Below are 6,000 nucleotides of genomic sequence, written 5' to 3'. Positions count from 1 at the left end.
GGGAGTGAGCGGCTGCGTGGGGCTTAGTCACCGTCTGGGGTTAAACCATGACAGTAAGTGTAACAGCTTTACTGGAATACGCAGCAAAGATTCACATACTCGCTTTAACCTTAAATCCTCTGGGCTGCATTTTCTTACCTAGAGTCAGCCCAAGGAGGAACTTAATGTATATACATACTTTACCTCTCCTTAATGGTTTTAAGCGGTGACCATTATAAGACATTTCTCATGGTGTAGCAGGTGATCATTAAACGTACATAATAGCTGTACTAAATGAGTATCGACAGCTCTAATGCCAAAAATTTCTATGTTCAAAGGTACGTTTGTGCACAGAATGGCTGCTATGCTTAAAAATGTGCTCCTTTACTTGACATTACTTCATAAAGCCCTTTGAGATAACCACAGTGCAAGAGATGTTTTAGAAAAACACAATTTTATTTCTTGTCTGCTTTAGCCCTAAGCGGTTCAGCATTATTTGAACATCAGCAACAGCACTTCTTTACGACTTCAAAGTCAGATTCTAACCTCAAATTGGCAGTGCACCTCGAGATTAAAAATCTGCCTGGCGCTGGAAGAAAAGGATGTTTTCAGCAGAAAGAGGAGCAATAGGAGGTAACAACACGACAGCCTAATATGACTCAATTAGAAGGCATATTAAGGTTACACTAAGGTGCCTGACAGGAATGCTCCTAGAGGAAACGCTTTAAGGGTGAGGAAAAGGACGACACCATTAAGCTTTAGGAAGAGTTTCGTAGCTGTTATTAACCTGGAAGAAGGGTGAGATTCCTCCCAACTGACCTTTTCAGCAAAAACCGTGGTGTCAGGCGCTCTGCAACCATGAAGCCCAGGTAGTATCTTTTATTTTCAACGTACGTAATCCTGAAAAGAAGAAAATGCAAACAGGAGTCTGAGGTCTTTCATTTTTTTACCAGTTACAGCTACTGCCAGTTTAGGAACACGGCGAGAGGGCTCCTCTCGGGAGGGGAGCGTGGTGGTGGAGCCGGCCCGAACCAGGGCCCCGGGGGGCGGCTCAGGTGCTCCGGGGTCCCGCCGGTAACAGCGAGGAGGGCCGGGGGCAGGGGGGTCCCTCGGCACCCCCAGCCCTCCTGCTGTCCCCAGACGGCCCCCGGCCCTGCAGGATGTGGAGACCCCTCTCCCTTTTCATTTCAGGCCCATTATCGCAGAGTTTGATCAACTCAACAAGCGCTGCCAGCCTGCGGATAGGCAAGAAGGCGACGGCTTGTGGTGATTTCACCTGTTCTGGCGTCCTCCTTGCTCGCTCGCCAATAAAAGCCACACTGCGCGGCCGGGAGCAACGCCCCCCGTCAGGGCGCTGCGCTGGGGCCGCCTGCGCGCCCGAGGGGCTCCGGGCCGGGTGTCACTCACCCAACTTCGCGGCCACCCGGGGGTTCTCCTCGGGCGGGCGCTGCCGGCCCCGCTGCGGACCGACAGCTGCCGCCGCGGCCGGGCCACCCAGCCCCCTCAGGGAGCTGCCCGCCGCCAGAGCGGGGCGGGCCGGGTCCCCCCGGCGGCGGGAGCGCAGCCGCGGCTGCGGGGGGACCGGGGCGAGGCTCGGGGGCAGCGGGTCCCTCGGCGTGCGGCAGAGGGCGCCCCGCGTTCCGCCAGAGCGGGGCCGGGAGGAGCCTCCGGCGCGGCGCGGCGCGGCCGGGGAGGGAGCTGCCACGTCCTCTGCGCCGAGCGGCGAGGGAAGGCAGCCCGCGCCGCGGCCCCACGTGTGGCGGAGCGGGGAACTTGCCGGCGGCCGGCTCGGGCTCTGCCCGTCTCCCGCCGCTGCCCGTCCCTGCCCGTCTCTCGGGTGAGCGCAACTCCAAGTAAGGGCTGCGCGGCGGCCCGCTCCCGCCCGCTGTCCCGGGGGAGGCCGGCGGGGCGGCGGGCTGGAGGCGCGGGGAAGGGGGTGGCGCGGAGCGCGGAGGGGGCGCGGGTCGAGCCCGCGGTAGCCCCGGGGGAGCCGCGGGGCAGCGGGCTCGGCTCCCGGGCGAGCCAACTTCCTGCGGACTTTGGCTCCGAGCGCTCCTTCCCGGGGCACTGGCAGTGCTCCGGCGGCCGGGGCGCCGCGGTGGGAACCGGAAAGTTTTACAAGCCGGTGTGCGGGCAGGCTGCCGCGGCGGAGCGCTGGCAGGCGAGCGTGGCTCGGCAGCGGGCGGGCGGGAGCCGCCGCCGCCGCCTCGGCGCGTGTGGCGAAGGGGGCGGCGGGCGGCTCGGGGCGCCCTCCCGGCGTCTCTCCGTGGGGGGGCCTGGCCCGGCCCGGCTGGCGGGCGGCCCCGGGCCCTGAGGCGCAGCCGGCGGGGGCAGAGACCCGGGCCCCGGCGCCGCGGGCGGGAGCTCAGGTGTGCTACGGCGCGGCGGGGCGGGCGGCGCGCCGCCGGGCCCCCCAGAAGCGCTGCCGGGAGATTCGTGAGGAAAATAACTCTCCCAAAGACTCGCAAAGACTTTGAGGTTTCATGGGTTTGCGCTTTCCCCCACGCCCCTCGATTTCGGTTTCCCAGTCGCGAGTACAATTGTGCTGGGAAACGACCGAGACGTGTGGTTAAGCAGCCTATTGGGGAAAAAATAATCTTAGGAAAGCATTAAAAGGTGACCCAGGAAAAAAAAAAATCAAGATAATCTGCTCTGAATGTAAAATTGTGGCTTTTCTCTCTTTTTTTGAAAGCGTCGTGCCTTCGTTTGTGTGTGTTCTGTCTGTGCAGTGTGCTGACCTGCGTTCGGTCTGTAGTTTCTTGGTTCTTTTTATTGTTCGTTACCTTAAAAAAAAATAAATTAAAAATTCTGTTATGTTTCTAAACCGGTTATGGTTCAAACCTCCTGTTAAAGCAGTAGAGAAAATAGATGTTCTTGTGTTGCAGAGATTTCCATTCCAAGGTACTGGTCCTGCCTGCAATTTGTGTGAGCTTTTTTTTATCTGTCTGTGTGGTTCCACTCCGGGCTGAGACCTCCTGAGGTTTCTGTGTTTCAATTTTTAAAATTTGATTGTCAGTTATTTTTAACTTTGTTAAAAATTTCCTCTTTTAAATGAACCAGAAGTCTTGTAGGAATTCCCTGATGCCCAGTTAAAAAAAAAAAAAAAAAGTGAAATGAGTTTCTCATTAGTACATCTTTAATAACTTTTTGCTCTCCCTCTCTCTCTTAACTGCCTTTTAGTGGTGTATTTATGACATACCGACCTCCTAGATTGAAGTTAAGAAGACAGCTGATTTTAGATAGTTCTCAACCTTTGTAGGTAGAAATTTCACTGATCTTTGTCAGATACATGAACTGCTCCTTGTCACAGCAGTTTTAGCTGCTGTTCTCCCTCATGCTTTGTGGGAAACCTAGAAAGGACATCTCCCAACGGTTTTGGGTGCAGCTGTCAAACACCCCTTACAGCGTGGGAAACTCTGGGAACTGCCTGTTTCTTTAGTGCTTTTTTTCAGCATGGGCTTGCACAGGTCTCTTACTTCTGCTCCTTGAGGGTGTTGGCAGAGCTGCGGGATGATAGAGAAGAGCATGGATGGCACTGGCAGGCTTAGATAAAGACACGTCATTTACAGAGCTGGGCATCTTCAGACATTGCCAGGGTGGACATCGGAAAGCCCTCCTTCTAGGGAGTCCTTAGCATGCCTAACACCCTTCCAGAACGGGATTGGTGTTCACAGACCGATGGCACTGCTTTGTGCGAGACATACGATATTTAGCAGTGGCCGCATGCCCACACCTCCTCTCTATGGAATACCACCTGAGCTTTGAAGCGACTCCAGAGCATCAGGCTTGGGTGGAAATTGCCCTGTGTGAGGTGTCAGCCCTCAGTCATGCTCCCTAGCTGACCACTGGTTCATTGCTGCTTTTTTGGAGGGGTGTGTCTAACAGTGAGAGAGTGGACTGTATGCTCACTGGTCACTGTTCTATGCTATATATGTATCACCATATGCTAGCAAAATAATCTCAGTGGCTTTTTTTTTTTTTAAAGGTAATTGTGTTTTTCCATGCATTAATTAAACAGTGATAGCTTTTGCAGATAGCTTTTAGACAGATAGCTTTTGCATATATGTAAGATATACACACTGATTAGGTGATATGAGCTGGCTTATGGAATGGTAGACGGGCTATACACTAAATCTTGTGGCCATGGCACTTAATGTGTAACGTAATGAATGCAGTTTCCCTGTTCATTTTTGGTTCAAGTTTTCCTCCTTCAGTATCTTTCTCCCTTGCCTGTTACTTCGAAGCCCAGCAGGGCTTGTCCCGATGGTGTGTGCACTACCAAGAAGCAGTGGTGTCGAGGAGCTGAAAGAATTTCCCCGTGTCACAGGAGACCTGCCCTGATTCAGCAGGTAGCACTGCTGTCATGGGGACTGCACTCAAGAGAGAGGTACATTGATCTTTTACAGTGATATCAGGCTTTGAGGGAACTGAGCACTAATTCTTTCTGCTGAATTGGGCTGGTTTTTGCTTTTACTGTTACGGCTGTGACCCAGCTACTCCCAAAGCCCTTTGAGAATGGATCTAGCATCTCTTTTTGGTCCATGTGTTCCAGAATACAATTATCTCTGTCTCTGTACTAGTCTCTCTGTCATGCACCGCAAGAAGCGTCGTCTATGGGTGGATTAATGTCCGTGATGTCCAAAAGCAATTTGTGTTGCATGCCAATCTCAATTTCTGTTTTTTGACTAATTATGGAAATCCTGTCATTCTTGGAGAAAAGTCCCGCAAAGAGATCTTGGCTGTTGTCTTCTCTGGAAATATCCCCTAAGGCTGATTGCTGTAGTGGGCCACCAGAGCCACGGCAGCACTGCTCTGTAAGACCACAAGTTCTGTAACCAGGTGACCTTTTTTTTTTCACAAGGTAAGAGATCTGAGGGGTCTTCATGATTGTGCTGTTCTGTGTTGCTCCTGTTTTGTTTTGTGTTTTTAATTATTGCAATGTCAGCTTTCCAGTAAGTGCTCTGTAAAGCTGAGAAGTTACCTTCCTTTCTGCCCATTATGGGAAAGAGTTACTTTGACAGATGTGGGCTCTGTGAGGATTTGCTGAGCTCTTAATCCTGTTTGTGGCTAATAGGCCATGCTAATGTGGAAGAGCATCTCTTTCAGTATATAAAGGTCTTAACTGCTTGCTACCTTAGGGAAATGTGCTATTAAAATGCTTTAATTGTCTTAGCAGTAGTGGTAGGGCATGAGGTTGTGGATGTAAAACTCTACCTCCTGCCACTCTTTTTTTTTTTTTGAGAGAGATGTTACTGTTAAAGACAAACCCTAAAGTAATTGCTGTGGACAATACAGGAAGTAGACTTTGTGTGTTGAAGGTGGCATACAGCCAGAGATCAGAGATTTGTGAGCCCATTAGGCACCCATGTAACTTGAGGGGATGAGAATGTGTGATAATATTCTTTTTCTTGTCTTTCATCCTACTCCATCCTGCTTCGTTTGATTTCTTCTACACCATTTTTAGTTGCAAAGTAGTCGCTTTCTCTCTTTAAAATGCGAGCCCTGTGCTTTTAGATGTCAATGTGCCTGGAAGTTTCTGTCCTCTTTTGTCATTAGAAGTCTTGTAGAATTTCTTGAAGCATAGGGCATGCCCTAATCAAATTATTTGGTATTAAAGTTCTGGAAGTATAAGCATGATTTTGAGTGTATTAGCAACTTGGCAGAGACATTTCTGTCTAGTCTGTCAGTATGCTGGTCAAAACTTACTCTAAGTAAGTAGTGTGCCGTGATAGGACTTTCCCTTGCAGTTTCATGTGAGTGTAGAAAACACTGCTTTCCACCCTGTATAATTAATGTATGCTATTTAAGCAGCTACTTTGTTGAAGATGAGGGCTATATTCTTGGGATCAAAGGAGTTACATTGTGTAGTTTGCTGGTGAGATTCTAAAAAGCTTCAGATCAAAGTTCATGTTTGCTAATAAGAATATTGAAGGCATGTGCAAGATAGGGACCTTAGTTCCATGTTAACAAAGTGTTTGTTGGGGGATGTTAATCAAACCAGAATGGGCTGGGTTTGTAGAT

The 6,000-nt window shown here is 50.8% G+C and overlaps 1 protein-coding gene across 2 annotated transcripts in view; it reads left to right on the top strand.

Moving 5' to 3' along the window:
* Nucleotides 1-1,284: 1,284 nt before the first annotated feature.
* SMCO4 (single-pass membrane protein with coiled-coil domains 4) overlaps nt 1,285-6,000 on the top strand; it is a 28,560-nt gene continuing 23,844 nt past the window's right edge. Inside the window, exon 1 of one of the 2 annotated variants that reach the window (XM_080375637.1) lies at nt 1,285-1,832. The gene's annotated coding sequence lies outside the window, so the exon portion shown is untranslated. The remainder of the gene's footprint in view (nt 1,833-6,000) is intronic. The other variant, XM_080375638.1, reaches the window with a different exon arrangement.

This window comes from Falco punctatus, assembly GCF_963210335.1.
Source record: "Falco punctatus genome assembly, chromosome: 2".
NCBI lineage: Eukaryota > Metazoa > Chordata > Aves > Falconiformes > Falconidae > Falco > Falco punctatus.
The sequence above is the reverse complement of the archived record's forward strand: the minus strand, read 5'-3'. Positions and strand labels throughout refer to the sequence as shown.